This window comes from Carcharhinus amblyrhynchos, chromosome 12 (genome assembly GCF_965287045.1).
Source record: "Carcharhinus amblyrhynchos chromosome 12, sCarAmb.v2.hapA, whole genome shotgun sequence".
NCBI classification, from domain to species: Eukaryota; Metazoa; Chordata; class Chondrichthyes; order Carcharhiniformes; family Carcharhinidae; genus Carcharhinus; species Carcharhinus amblyrhynchos.
This window is the reverse complement of record NC_137335.1, coordinates 215,065-231,325: the sequence shown is the minus strand read 5'-3', so window position 1 is coordinate 231,325 and position 16,261 is coordinate 215,065. Positions and strand designations below refer to the sequence as shown.

The following is a 16,261-nucleotide window of genomic DNA, read 5'->3' as shown; positions in this document are numbered from 1 at the left end:
AATGTCATAACAATTTGTGATCCTCTTTGCCTTTATCCTCTCCGACCTATATTAACACCCCAAAACCAAGTGCCTCAGTTATTTTTAAGTCCCTTTGAGGCCTTTCCTCTTCCTACCTATGCAACCTTCTGCAGATTGCACCATATGTAGCTAACTCTGCCCCACCCAACCCCACCTCCCATCCCCGACCAGGGCATATCTATTTCTCAGTGACTCTTGCTTCAGCATTGGCAGCCGCACCTTTATCAATTTAGCTCCACACTCTGGCATCCATCCTGCCTCTACTTCTTTTGCTGTCTTTTAAGCATCTTCATAAAATATACCTCTTCCAGTAAGCTGTTTACCATCCATTATAATATTGCCACCTCCTTTGACCTGCAGTATATTTTTCAGATTATAGGGGTGATCCTCTGGGGCCACTAGTCCAAAGAACAAGATTCTTGCTGGATACCAACCAGGATGGGTGAGAATCTGATGAAAAATCATAATGGCTTATTTCAGTGTCAATATTGGGCTGGAAGTCCTCCAGCAATGCAACTTCTCCCTCAGTGGGAAGCCTACATGGTGGGATTTGGGGTAGTTCCTGATAAACGTGGATCTAATATCCTGGACTCTGCAGTGGGCACTGGCAATGAGGTAAATTTTCTGCCCATGTACCCCTCTATCATTGCCAAGCTGCAGAGGGACGGTTGGGTGGACTCGGGGAAGGTGGAATTGGTTGACCTTGGAACTCTTTCCCAGGATGGAGTTCTCATGGCTAGACTGCTCCTTGCCCTAGGAAAAGTGGACATCACTCCTGGCGTGATGATCTCAAGCAACTTACAGTTCAAAAGCTTCATTCTTATCTGTAAAACCTTAGAAGTGCCCTGGCCACTTGAATATGCATGCCTTCTGGACACCTGGAAGCCTTCATAATCACTGGAGCACTCCATTCTACAGAAAGGTTCCCTTGCTTTGTCTCAGAAGCTCCAGAAGTGAGCAAATCTCTTTGAAGCGCTTTGATTGACAGGTGATGTCAGTTTCACTAGGGGGAAATCCCTTTTTTTGCTTGAATGGAAAGCAGGTATGTAGAATTTGATTGACGGGTTGAGGCTATAAAGCAGCTGTAATATTTATAAAAAGACTTGTTCTTTGATCTGAAGACCTTGGCTGGCTGTTTTTCTTCAGTAGTGAGACTGTGTCACCCTGGTTATTTCACTGTCAAGGTGGCAGGAGAAATGGTACCAGCCTCAATGGCTGAAAGCCACTTCCAATGTAGGCCTGCAATGCCAGTATGAGTGTTTGAAGAATACTCGCTAAGGAGGTCAAATGTCCAGGCAAGGTCTTAAGGCCATGAAGCTTTGTAGTGATCCTAAATAGAAACTGTTGTTTTGGGGAATTGCACAACTGCACAAAACGCTAATACAGTTTTTGGTCCATTGACTGTAGTTTTTACTTGATAGGTTACTGAACTATTTTTGCTAATACACTGGTTATTGAGTTTAATCGGGCTATTTGCATTAGTGCAGTCTGTTTATCACTTCATTTTACTTTAACTTTTCTAATTAAAACATTATTGTCTGGTTTTTACCAATCTGTGACTGTCTATTCAACATGTCATTTTTTTTCTTTCTGGAAGTACTGCTACCTTTTTCTGAAACTCCTGTCAACGTGCAGATAAGAGCGGATTAAGGACTATTTCATCTAATTATGCAGCTGCTTAATTGAATTTCTTAATCAGATTTCAATTAGTAGCAAGCTCAGGTCTTTACTAAACATTACTGCTGAGTTTTAGCTGTATACTCAATGACTGGTGATTTGGCCCTTAAAATAATTTATGATTGAAACAATTTAAAAATCTTGACCATTCTAAATCTGACCTGTGTGGCATGTGCAATGTGAAAGTTACATTAATTGTCTTCATTTGTCAGTTGAAGTGCACCCTCCCTAAACAATAATTTCGCCCATCTGTCAATATGAAGAAGTTGATGATAAGAAACTTGGCGAGATGGATCTGAAACTGACTTAGGACACAAAGGGTGGTGGTAGAAAGCTGTTTGATTGCCTAGAGACCAGTATCCAGTGGCGTACCACAAGGTTCAGTGCTGGGTCCCTTATTGTTTGTTATATACAAAAATTAAATAGATAGTAATGTGGGAGGAATGATTAGCAAGTTTGCAGATCATATCGATATTGGTATGGTGGTTAATAATGAAAAAGAAGGTCATAGGTTATAGGAAGATATAGATGGGCTGTTGAGATGGGCAGAGCAGTGGCGGATGGTATTTAACACTGATAAGTGCAAAGTCATGTACTTTGGAAGAAGTAACAAGACAAGGGAGTTTTTTATGAATGGCAGGACACTAGGAAGTTCAGAGGAACTACCCATTGGTAGATGCTTCTGCTGTGTTGATCTTTTAGATAACTTTAATGCCTAATTCAGTGCTTGAGTTTTGCAAATGTCCAGTTTGACATTTTTATGCTTTGAATAGATGTTTCTTGCCATATTTGTGGAAGTATTAATGAGTGTGTCATAAAATCTCACAAACATTAAGGTTTAAAATATGTAAAGCAAGTTCAAAGAAAAATTTGATCAAAGGGTCACTTGAACAAGGAAATCTGAGTTGTAAGTTGAAGCATTGACCCAACTAACAGCAATTATTACTCAAAACATAGGCTGGGCTATAACTACTTCAATTCAATCTTCAGTTTGGGATCTATTTACTGAAATATTTTAAATGTATCATCTCTTTGATAAAGTGAAACTAAACAGCTTAACTGAGTGCAAGATTCAATATTTGGAAAACTCTTTGATTTCTGCCATCTGCTGAATCCTCTGTGGCTATGGCTAGTCTACAGAATTAAAAGTAGTGATCATAAGTGTATCCATCTAACACAACTGTCTGCATACGTATCTGTATTACTGGATCTGAAACTTTATTTCAAATCAAATGAACAGAATATATACTACTGTATTATTATCATTAATCAATTTATCTAAAAGAGCACAGTCTTGAGTGAAGTCTTGTGGGGTAGTGGTAACATCCCTGCTTCTGAGCCAGAAGCTCTGGATCCAAGTCCAATCCCAGGAATCGATGGTCAAAGAAGGTGCAGTCATAATGCAGCGAACAGGTTGAGTATTAACCTGCAAAGTTCTTCCAACATGCCAAAGGCAGGAGGTAAGAGTGGAAGAGACTCCTGGTCAGCCACGCTTGATATGAAGTGGCGCCCTTAAGCTATAAATCTCTGGTGACAGGCTAGTGACCTATTTCAGGGCAAACCTCGCTATGGGAACAGATGAAAGTCTACCTTGTGCACCACTAGGTGTGGGAAGAGAAAAACCAAAAAAACATGAGAACCACAGTATTGATGGCTCTACAACAGCATGTAAGACTTTGTTTCTACGGCCAGTTACCTGGACTACTCAATACCAGACTAGGTCTTGTGTTTTATAAGCATTTTCATTTGTGTAGCTGTTTTTCAATTGCATGATGGTATCATATCAATGGGAGATGTTAGTATTTGCCTTGTAATTAGCTATTTTGTAATGCAGATAACTTCAGTTAGGTTTATTTTATGTTGAAGGGAATAGGTGGCTTTGAGACATTGAATAGGATTCCTTGTGTGGATCTCCTTTTGGACTTTAGACTGCAGGTAGGATCATTAGCTCCCCCAGGCAAATCTGGGTACTGGCAGGGCTATGGTGTGAACGTGACACTCTCCTTCTGGGAACACCTAAAAACAACTGTAGCAAAGGTCACATCCAGAAATGATTTGATTGCCAAACTAGCCAGCTCAACACGGGTTCCTGCTACCATCGCCCTCTGAACCTCGGGGCTCATACTCTTGTACTCAGCAGCGGAATACTGCTCCCCTGTTTGGTCATGATCATCACACTCACACAGAGTTGACACCCAGCTGAATGCTATCATGCGTATAACTACTGGAACACTATGCTCAACACCATTGCTTTAGCTCCCTGTCCTGGCAAAGTAACTCCTCCACATATCTGCTGACTTGCAACAACGCACAAAATGATGGAAAAAGTTTACAACACCCCCACCTGCTACACCATACTGATCTTTCAGCCTACCCTAGGAATGATTCCATCAAGAAGGCCAATCTGAAAAAAACCTTCCCACGCAGGACCTCAATGCAAATTCCATCTGGACAAATGAATGGGAAGCATTGGACGTGACAAACAAGGACCAGGTCTCAAACCCAACCTAACAACTGCCTTGTTTCACCCTTCCTGGGAAAAAGTGATCCATTCTCAAAAGGTTCCAGACAAGCCATAGCCCATGTGTGGCCACCCTCCACAGTTTGGGCATCTGTGCCAGCCCCATATGTGACAATGGGAGAGAGTAAACTATCCACCACGTTGTAGAAGAATGTGCAATCCACAGATTCAGCAGAGGCCTATCCGCACTCAACAAAGCAGGGCTGGAAGAAATTGCTTGGCTTAAGGACTTTGCATTTGCTAAATAGATAAATAACTGATGTTTTATTGGACAAAACGTGACGACTTATTTTTATTCGCAACTGTATTGTTATTGTAGTCATATCCCTGTCTAACTGCAAGGAAGTAATAGATCTCAAATGAATTGTATTTATGTGCATGTGTCAAAAACAATAAAAGGTTAGCTAGCACACAGAGTAATTCTGTGCTGAGTTGCTCAAAAGCAATAATATTTACAGATTTGTGACTGTGTAGTGACTTCTGTATCCAGTGAAAACTTGGAAAATCTTGGATTCCAAGTAAGCCACTTAATTTATAGCCACATTCCTATCGTGCTGTCCTTTTCATTCAAAATTCTGTCTAATTTGTTACATGCACAATTCGATTAAGACTTCAGCATGATACAGGAGATTTGCGCAAACAGTTTCTAAAGGTAATTAAAACCAATTGTTTTCTCCATTCACTGCTTATTTAAGGAGTTATTCTGAACTATTTTCAAGAGAGGATCTTTTTAGTTTATATAATTTGAATTTTGCAGCAATTGGAAGATATGTCTAGACCACAATTATTGATATTTGAACAAGCTATTATATTCATGAGTTGGTCTATTTCAGTATGCCTATGTGTACAGAAACCATGTGCTTTTTAATGAAATGCTGGCAAGGTAGACTAGGAAGTGCAGTGATCTATAAGGATTTATTGTCCTCATGAGAAAACTTGTAGACAGTTTTGTTCAGGTCTGTGCACTCTCCATTCAGAGGGTTGCTGAAGTCAGAATTCTTTGGCTGGATAAATGTTTGCATAAGGGAAGTCATATTGGAGTTGTATAAAACTTTGGTGAGGCCACAGCTGGAGTACTGTGCGCAGTTCTGGTTACCACATTATTGGAAGGATGTGATTGCACTGGAGGGGATGCAGAGGAGATTCACCAGGATGCTGCCTGGGATGATGAAGAGAGATTGGATAGTTGTTTTCATTGGAGAAGAGAAGACTGAGGGGTGACCTATTGAGGTGTTCAAGATTATGAGGGACATGGACAGAGTGGATAAGGAGCAACTACTCTCCTTAGTTGAAGGGTCAATCTCGAGGGGACTTAGATTCAAGGTGAGGGCCAGGAGTTTGGGGGAATGTGAGGAAAAACTTTTTTTTACTCGGTGGGTGGTGACGGTTTAGTATGCACTGTCTGGTAGAGGCGGGTTGCCCCACATCTTTTAAAAAGTATCTGGATGAATATTTGGCACATCATAACATTCAGGGCTATAGGCCAAGTGCTGGCAGATAGGATTAGGTGGGAGTTCAAGGCCGGGATTCTACCAACAAAATTCAAAGTATTGAATTTGCGTGAAAACTGGAGTAAATCAGGAAAGTTTTATCAGTGGGAGTTCAGAGAGGAATCTCCCACACACTGCAATGCTGAGTGCACTAGTGTAAAACCTGTTGTAAGTCAGTGGGCAGAGCCTATCCACGCTGGAGAGGCTGGCTGCATTGCGCTGAGTGTGCCACTGCGCATGTGCCGATCTCCCACTCCCCCTCCGATTTTCCCCACTGGCAATCTCGACAACCCCACCCCCTCAAAGTAGGCTCAACCCCTCTCCATGATGATAACCATCCCCGATCGCCTCCCTCCCTCCCACACCGATCCTGACTGCAAAGTAGCATGAAGGACTCCCCACCCTAATGATCGCTGCCCCAGTAAGCCCGCCCCACCCCAAACACTGCCCCATGCTTAGTGAGCAGAGCTGAAGTGCCCCAGGGGCACTTTGTCCCAAGCTGGCACTGCCAAGGTGCCAATGCCCAAGGGAAACCCCCTCCTACCCTGCCACCTGACCCACTGGAGGGATCTGATTGCCCCCTTCACTTCAGAGGGCAGCTCCCTGCAAGTGGGGAACTATTGAAATCTGGTAGCGGGGAGACTTCAGCCACAGGCCTACTAATTACATTCAAAATAGATTAAAATTACATCCTGCATATGTAATGCAGCTCCGTGCCTATTTCTGGCGTAGAGCTGACAGTCCCAGAAATCCGCCGCTGGGAGAAGCGCTCGGGACCAGACGCCGAGTGCTGATCGCACTAATCCAGCCCTGCTCAAATCTCCCAGTCCACTGCGCTAAAAAAAACAGGCGTTGCTAATGTGTTGATATGGACGCGATCAGCCGAAAGGCCTCTTCTGTGCAGTATGATTCTATGGAAATAATTATAAATAATGCGAAGAATAAGCCTGCAATCAGATTTGACATTTGCATGTAGTTTTGTGAGTCATCCCGTAGTGAGTATGCTAACAAAGAACAAAAACAGCCCGGGAAACAGGCCCTTCGGCCCAACGAGCCCGCGCCGCCATTTTAATACTACCAGTACCCCCCTCCATCCATGACCCTTATCTATTGTTTTTATGGCAATCCACATTGAGGGAAACTAATTTAGGGACAATTTATTACTTCCAATCAGCCTAATAGCACATCCTTGGGGTGTGGGAGGAAACCGGAGCACCCGGAGAAAACCCACGCAAGCACGGGGAGAATGCGCAAACTCCCACAGACACTGGCCCAAATCCATGTGTCTGCACAGCAAACAGTGATAGTCACTGAGCTGTCGTGTTGCCCAGCATCTGGTCCAGTTTAAGCACACTAATGACATGAAGCACTAGGCTGATCTCGAACATTCAAGAGCAGCCCAGGTACGAACCATCGCCTGTATGCCCCTCGTTGGACAACAAGGCAGACCGACTTAAACCTGTGAATTAAGAGAGAAAAAAAACATTATTATCATACCATATCCTTTTACATTACCAGGGACGTCCCAATGCTAATGAACCTTATTTAAAACAATCTCCTATATATCCTCCCATCTCCAACCCACTCATGTGCCTGTTTAAGTTACTCTTAAACAACTCCAGCGTGCCTGTCTCTACCACCTTACTTGGCAGAGCATTCCATACCCCCACTACCCTCTGTGTGAAATACCTCCCTCTAATATCCGTAATATGCTGTCAGATTATCCCAGAGACTCTGAAATACTAATGTAATAGATTTATGGAGTCATTATTTCTGTCAGCTACTGTTCTGCTTCCCTGTGTCCACAAACAGTATCTGTGTTGTTTGGAAATATTTGTAGACTTCCTGTTGCTGTAGGTTTGATATGAAAGTTATCAAATACAAAAGGAAACAATTCGTACGTATTTTCCAGAAAAAATAAACCTAGTTGATTAATGGAATCTATTTTATCGACTAGAATATGTTGCAAAATACTTAGTCACTGTGCTTGTCCATTTACAAACTATGTGAGAAACATCACAAAATTAACATTGCAACAGTTGCAGCATCACAAAAATGCCAACTGTGTAGAGTCAGGATTAGATAGAGCTTCTCGAGCAGGCTTGTTATAAGAGACTAGTTTAATCATCTAATAAATTTAACCCAAAAAATAAACTTTTATTCTGTGAGGACAGAAAGAAATTTTGCAACGTATGGTCTAGTTCATATAAGGAACTTTGGGAGTGATCCCAGATGGGTCCCCAGGATCATTATGGAGAAAACAGTACCAGTATTTACAAGATCAAAATTCAGAGTAAAACCCTGAAGAAACACTTCGACCATCTCAGAGGCAGAGGGTGCTTGCCTGGAGATGGTTGCTGCCAGTGTCAGTCCTTAGCTTGAAACTGACTCCATGTTGGCCCCTCCAGATAGTGAAAGTACAGATTTGGAGATAGAGGTTGAAGAAGTGGGCCTATAGGCTGAAATGGAACCTGAGGAGGGACCTGCTTTGGTAACCCTACAGAAAAGAAGGTCACCTGTTTGTCTTACACTGCCTGCCCATCCTCACCTTCAACAAACCTTCACCTAAGCACCAAGCGACAGAAAAATCACCTTTGCCATGGAGGTGCTGGGAGAAACACGGACCTATGGGGGAAGGATATTATGTTGACTGCAGAATTCGTAAGAACATAAGAACATAAGAAATAGGAGCAGGAGTAGGCCATCTAGCCCTTCGAGCCTGCCCCGCCATTCAATAAGATCATGGCTGATCTGTCGTGGCTCAGTTCCACTTTCCCGCCCTCTCCCCATAACCCTTAATCCCCTCTCTTATCAAGAACCCATCAACCCGCTTCTTAAAAATATTTAGCGAGGCAGCCTCCACCACTTCAACGGGCAGAGAATTCCAGAGATTCACCACCCTTTGAGTGAAGAAGTTCCTCCTCAACTCCGTTCTAAACCGCCTCCCCTTTATCTTGAGTCTGTGCCCCCTAGTCCTACTGTCTTTTTTGAGCGGGAAGAGTCTCTCCACCTCTATCCTATCCATCCCATTCATCATCTTATATGTCTCAATGAGATCTCCCCTCATTCTTCTAAACTCTAACGAGTACAAGCCTAGTTTATTCAGCCTCTCCTCATAGCTCAATCCCCTCAACTCCGGTATCAGCCTAGTAAACCTCCTCTGCACTCCCTCCAGGGCCAAAATATCCTTGCGCAGGTGCGGCGCCCAAAACTGCACACAGTACTCCAGCTGCGGCCTCACCAATGCCCTATACAGCTGCAGCAAGACCTCCCTACTTTTATATTTAATCCCCCTCGCTATGAAGGCCAGCATCCCATTCGCCTTCCTGACCACCTGCTGCACCTGCAAGTTGGGTTTTTGCGACTCATGCACAAGGACCCCGAGGTCCCTCTGCACCGTCGCCTGCTGCAGTTTTTCGCCTCGGAAGTAATAGTCCTTCCTACCATTTTTCCTACCAAAGTGGACCACCTCACACTTGCCAACATTAAATTCCATTTGCCATTTCCTGGCCCATTCGCCCAGCCTATCTAGATCCTTCTGCAGACTCTCCACACCCTCCGCACAATATGCCGTTCCCCCAATCTTGGTGTCATCAGCAAATTTCGACACCCTACACTCGGTTCCCTCCTCCAGATCATCTATATAAATGGTAAATAGCTGAGGCCCCAGCACCGACCCCTGGGGCACCCCACTAGTCACCAACCGCCAATCCGAATAGCACCCATTGACCCCCACTCTCTGCCTCCTATTTGACAACCAATCCTCTATCCACGCTAACACCCTACCCCCAACTCCATGTCCCCTGACCTTCTGCAATAACCTCTTGTGAGGTACCTTGTCAAACGCCTTCTGAAAATCCAGAAAGACCACATCCACCGGCTCTCCTCTATCCACTGCCCTAGACACACCCTCATAGAACTCCAGTAAATTTGTCAGACACGACTTCCCTTTAATGAAACCGTGTTGCGTCTGCCCTATCAAGCAATTCCCTTCAAGATGCCTCGCAATTTCCTCCTTAATGACGGATTCTAACATTTTACCTACCACAGACGTTAAACTAACCGGCCTATAATTCCCCGCCTTTTGCCTGGCACCCTTCTTAAACAACGGCGTAACATTAGCCGTTTTCCAATCTTCCGGCACTTCCCCGGAATCCAGCGACGTCTGGAAAATAACCACCAAGGCATCCACTATAACCTCCGCCATTTCTTTCAGAACCCTCGGATGCATTCCATCCGGTCCTGGGGACTTGTCCACAATCAGCCCCTCCAGTCTGTCGAGCACCACCTCTCTAGTAACAGTAATGTCATTAAGACCCTCCAGTCCTACCACCTTTCCATCGCTAACACCCGGCAAATTATTCACGTCCTCCTCCGTGAAGACAGAAACAAAAAAGTTATTCAAGACCTTAGCCATTTCCCCATCCCCTACCACTAGGTCCCCTTTCTCATCCTCTCATGGGGATCATAAATAGATCTACCTGTGGGCTTTGTGCAGTACGAGCTGCCTTATTGAGCGAGTGCAGGCTCACTCAGTGGGAAGCAGCTGGTGAGGAATTTTAAGACCGGAATGGTATCCAGACCTGAATGGTAGGTCCTGAGGTGAAGACCACTTGACTGTAAGCTGTGGGAATGGCCTTTTCCTTTGGTGTACAATAAAGGGTGTTGGTGACGGGAAACCAGCGTCTGGCTGAATTATTACACCTGCCAACTTGAAAATGCTCCGTCTACGTCCACTGTTTCCTGTCTGTTAACCAAGCTAATATATTATGCCCAGCTGCATGAGCGCTTATTTTTCACATTAACCTTTTGTGTGGCACCTTGTTGAATACCTTTCAGAAGTCCATGTATAAGACTGGATTTCATTGTATCTACCCTGCTAGTTACATCTTCAAAACATATAATAAATGTATCAAGCTGGATTTCTCTTTAAAACCGTGTCAAATTGTTTTAATCATATAATGCTGCAGTGAAGGAATGGCAATATAGTTCCAAATCAAGATAGAGTATGGCTCAGAGGGGAACTTGCAGGTGGTGGCATCCCCGTGCATCTGTTGCCCTTGTCCCTCTAGCTGCTGATAGTTCCTTGATCTGCATCATTTTGCTCTTACTTTCTGCCACTAAAGAAATGTAGAAAAGCTAGTTTAAATTATGTTGTAACACAATCTTGCTACCATTCATGTTGGAGTCAGCTGTCTGCATTGATCACTTGTTTTGTGAATATTTCTCAATGCCAGGATTCCCTTGGGCTGAAAATGCTTTTTTATGCATGCCTTATTATGTATGACTACTTTAGTCTGATTTCATCTCTTTTTACAATCAAATTCACTACATTCCATAAATTTGACTTTCTCAAATAGAATATCATTTCACTTGCTGATTTTGCTTGTTAAAGTAGTACATGGAGTGAAATGGCTTGTTAATTAGGACAAAGAAAAGGCAGAGAATCTGTCAGCAATCATAACAAAACTTACTGATGTAGAAACCCCAGCAGGCATAAGCAGATTGAATCTTTGATAAATCACGTTGAAGCAAAGCTGAAGCCATGTCAAACAAAATGCTAAATTCATCTTTTGGGGATATTATGTTCAAAAATAATCTTTTGCATTATTAAAAGTGATAGGTCAGATGAGATTTGGAGAAACACTGGGATTTCGAAGGTGGAGAGAGACAATCAAACTGTTTGTCCAGGACTCCTATCCTTACTTCCTTGTTTTATATCAGAGGCTTTGCAGGTTACCTGACTGCTGGTCCAGTAAAGAGATGATCATAGAATCATACAGCACAGAAGAGCCCTTCGGCCCATCGAGTCCACACTGACACATCAGAAACACCTGAACTCCCATCTAATCCCATCTGCCATCACTTGGCCCATAGCCCTGAATGTTATGATGTGTCCGTGCTCATCCAGATGTTTTTTAAAGGATGTGAGGCAACCCGTCTCCACCAGGCAGCGCATTCCAAATCCTCACCACACTCTGGGTAAAAAAATTTTTCCTCATACCCCCACTAAACCTCCTGCCCCTCACTTTGAATTTGTAGCCGATCCTTTAACTAGGGGGAACAGCTGCTCCTTATCCACCCTGTCCATGTCTCGCATAATCTTGTACACTTGATCTGGTCGGTCCTCAGTCTTCTCTGCTCCAACGAAAACAACCTAAGCCTATCCAATCTCTTCATAACTTAAATGTTCCATCCCGGGCAGCATTTTGGTGAATCTCCTCTGCACCCCCTCCAGTGCAACCACATCCTTCCTACAATGTGGTGGCCAGAACTGACACAGTATTCTAGCTGTGGTGCTGTGGCACAGGAAAGGAAGAACAAAAATAATTTTAAAGTCAGAAGAGGAAATTAAAATAACTAATCATATTTGGGTGAAATTTATTCTGCTCCTGATGTTTACCAACACTGTAAAGCTGAGTGGTTCTAGGTTGAATCATGGGCTGTGCTATGTTATTTGTTCTCAACATAAGTATTGTTCAGTCTCTGGGCCTCTGGGGTAATGATGGGAAAGATCAGATTAGCTTCTGGTTCCTGATCTCTATAGGTGACTGCTGCTGCAATCCAGCAATTCAGTGATCATGAGGACAGCAAGGGAAAGAAATGAGAAGGATAGCACATTTAAAAAGAAAATTATTTCTATTAAGCTGAGGCTTTGAAAGTGGCTTTAATTTATTCATAGGTGTAGAGAGTGGGAAGGGACAAGGCGACTTGATTGAAACCTTTAAGATACTGAGGGATATTGACAGAGTTGATGTAGAGAAGATGCTTCCTCTTGTCAGAGAATCTAGAATTAAAGGTCACTGTTAAAAATAATGGGTCGTCCATTTCAGATGGAGATGAGGAGAAATTTGTTTTCTCAGAAGGTTGTGAGTCTGTGAAACTGTCTTCCTCAAAAGGCAGTGGAACCAGAGTCTTTGAATATTTTTAAGACAGAGTTAGATAAATTCTTGATTAACAAGCGGGTGAAAGGTTATTGGGGTACACAGCAACATGGGGTTGAGATTATAATTAGATCAGCCATGATCTTACTGAATGGTGAAGCAGACTCAAGGGGCTCCTGCTCCTAATTCATAACTTCTGACAGCAGTTAAACACCCTTTCCCTCTGATCACTGGGTGTTGCTGGTATTAAATAGTAGGTGGTAGTATTTGATCGGATTCACCATTGATGCAGGCTAGTTCTGAGCCTGCAGATAAAGGCCAGCAATGCAGCTTCACCAAATCAGGGAAGGTTCAGTCAAGGTCAAAATCACTTCGGTGACTTTGGAACAACCATATAGATAGTATCAAATTTATAAATATAGTAACAAGGGAGTTATTTTATTCTGTGGAATTACCTGTTCCCATGAATTGAAGTTTGGTCATGACCAACGACATATTCAAAGGCTTGAATTATTGATGTGTGACCGTCACTAATCAAACACAACTAATTTGTTCATATTAGTCAGACAATACCATTATTAGGTAGTAACAAGCCAGTGATGAATGAGCAAAACCTGAGACCCAATCTGCACAGCTGTGCACTCAGCTCCAATGTATTCACATGGCTTTGATTTCAAGTTGCTGAGACTTCCCAGCAAGCTGAAATTGTTGTAAACCTCTCAGTTGTACATAACAACATAAGAAATAAGAGCAGGAATAGGCCATCTAGCCCCTCGAGTCTGCTCCGCCATTCAGTAAGATCATGGCTGATCTGATAGTGGTTCAGTTCCACTTACCCGCCTGCTCCCCATAACCCTTAATTCCCTTATTGGTCAAAAATTATCTATCTGTGACTTAAACACATTTAATGAGGTAGCCTCCACTGCTTCAATGGGCAGAGAATTCCAAAGATTCACTACCCTCTGGGAGAAGAAGTTCCTCCTCAACTCTGTTCTAAATTGACACTACCTTATTTTGAGGCTGTGCCCTCTAGTTCTTGTTTCCATTCTAAGTGGAAATAATCTCTCTGCTTCTACCCTGTCGAGCCTCTTCGTTATCTTATATGTCTCTATAAGATTCCCCCCTCAGCCTTCTAAACTCCAGTGAGTACAGGCCCAGTCTGCTCAATCTCTCCTCTTAAGCTAACCACCTCATCTCCGGAATCAACCTGGTGAATCTTCTCTGCACCTTCTCCAAAACTAATATATCCTTTCTTGAATAAGGGAACCAAAATTGCACACAGTACTCCAGGTGCAGCCTCACCAGTACCTTGTACAATTGCAGCAAGACCTCTGTGCTTTTATACTCCATCCTTCTGGCGATAAAGGCCATACTTGAAGTCTTTGAACTGTAATCCGTCCGACATGTGAAGTGTGTGATTCCGTAATTGATAACTTTTGATCAATAATACTCAGTGTGTGATAAGCTATGCTGACAACGAGTTTAGGATTTTAACTTGAGCTCACAGTATGGAACATTTGTGTATACAGGTAACTAATGCATTAATATACAGGGCCCTGTGTGTACATGAAAGAACATGTACACACATTGCGTCTGTTTTAGTTAACTAAAATTAGTGAAAGCTGTTCATTGGTTCTTTCCAAAGAGAAGTGTGTTGATGAATCAGAGTCAAGTCACCTGTTTTAAATTTCAAACTTGACAATTAACTATCAGTCATAATCAAGTGATGTGTTCTCCATGGTAACCCCTCTACCAATGAGAGCCTTCTTGCCAACCAGTCAGCACTTTCTTCTCATAATATAAAGTTGTTGTTTCTCCTGAAATGGTATCCTTGTGATTGGCCGGATGAGATTCAGTAAATTTTTTTTTCGGCAATTTCTATACTATCAACAACTGGTTAAGATTTAATTGGTCATCCAAAGTTCTCCTGTGTTTTCTAATATATTTTTGACAAAACCATTTGTTCTTTAAAAGATGTGTATTCTATAGGTATTTAGTAATCTAACGCTGAAAGCTGTTCATATCAGTGACGAATTATATATAGCTCAGACATAGAACATAGAACACTACAGCACAAACAGGCCCTTCGGCCCACGAGTTGCGCCGATCACATCAACTCCTATCTATAACCCCCAATCCCATAAGACCCCATATACTCATCCAGAAGTCTTTTAAAAGACCCCAGCGAGTTCACCTCCACCACCACTGACGGCAGCCGATTCCATTCACACACCACCCTCTGAGTGAAAAACTTACCCCTAACATCACTTCTGTACTTTCCTCCCCGCACCTTAAACCTGTGTCCTCTCGTAGCGACCATTTCAACCCGGGGAAATAGCCTCTGAGAATCCACCCTATCTATTCCTCTCAACATTTTATACACCTCTATCAGGTTTATATATCATATTATATTATATACATATTATATATATATATATCATATTTTATCATATTCCAACATTTAGCATAATGCATTTTAAAGTAATTATTTTCTGTATGAAGCCCAGGGCTAGTCACATTGTATTGGTACTCTTTTCACAATATGCTAATGAACGTTGGTAATTGCAGTTAGGTTCATTTGTCAGTGTGCTTGTTAAAAAAGAAAAGCAAAAGAAAGATTTGCCATTATCTAGTACCTTTCACAACCACTGGATGTCTCAGCGCTTTATAGCCAATGAAATGCTTTTGAAGTGTAGTCACTATTGGAATGTAGGAAACATGGCAGTCCAGTTGTGTACAACAAAGTCTCACAAACATACGTAGGACTTAGGAGCAGGAGTATGCCATTCGGCCCTTTGAGCCTGTTCTGCTATTCTATAAAGTCATGGCTGATTTGAATGCGTTTTGAACTCCACTTTCCTGGTTGTTCCCCATAACCCTTGACTCCCTATCAAACTCAACCTTGAGTAGGTTCAATGGCCCAGACTCCACTGCTTTTTGGGAGACATGATTCCACAGACTAACGATACCTGAGAGAAAACGTTCTCCTCATCTCAGTCTTAAAAGAGAGATCCCTTATTTTTAAGCTGTGTCCCTAAGTGATCTCCCAGAAGTGGAAACATCATCCTGATATTCACTGTGTCAAGTACCCTCAGGATCATAAATGTTTCAACAAGATCATCTCCCATTCTTCAAAATTCCAATAGGTACAGGCCCAACCTGTTCAACCTTTCTTCATAAGATAAGCCCTTTATCCCAGCAGTGAGTTGAGTGAACCTTCTCTGATCCAATTCCTACACATTTATGACACTTTTTAAATGAGGACAAAATTGTACACAGCATTCCATGTGGTTTCACCAAGGCGTTGTACAACTGCAATAACACATCTCTACTTTTATATTCTAGTCCATTTACAATAAAGACCAACATTCCATTTGCCTTCCTAATCACTTGCTGTAGCTGCATACAAACGTTTTGTGATTCACATACCAAGACAGTCAGATCCCTCTGTACCACCAAGTTCTAGTGCACTACTTTTTCATTTTTCCTGCTGAAATGGACGAATTCTTATTTTGCCAATTATGCTTCCATCTGTTAAATTCTTGTCCACTCAATTAACTCAACTATGTCCCTTTGCAAACTTTTTACCTCCTGTTGATGACTTACTTTCCTTCATGTCTTTGTATCATCGGCAAATTTAGCTATTATACATTTGGCTCCCTCATCCA

At 42.5% G+C, this 16,261-nt stretch overlaps 1 protein-coding gene across 5 annotated transcripts in view; it reads left to right on the top strand.

The window, feature by feature from the left end:
• The window catches only part of utrn (utrophin), a 517,764-nt gene that overhangs the window by 303,694 nt on the left and 197,809 nt on the right, over positions 1-16,261 (top strand). The window lies entirely within an intron of this gene.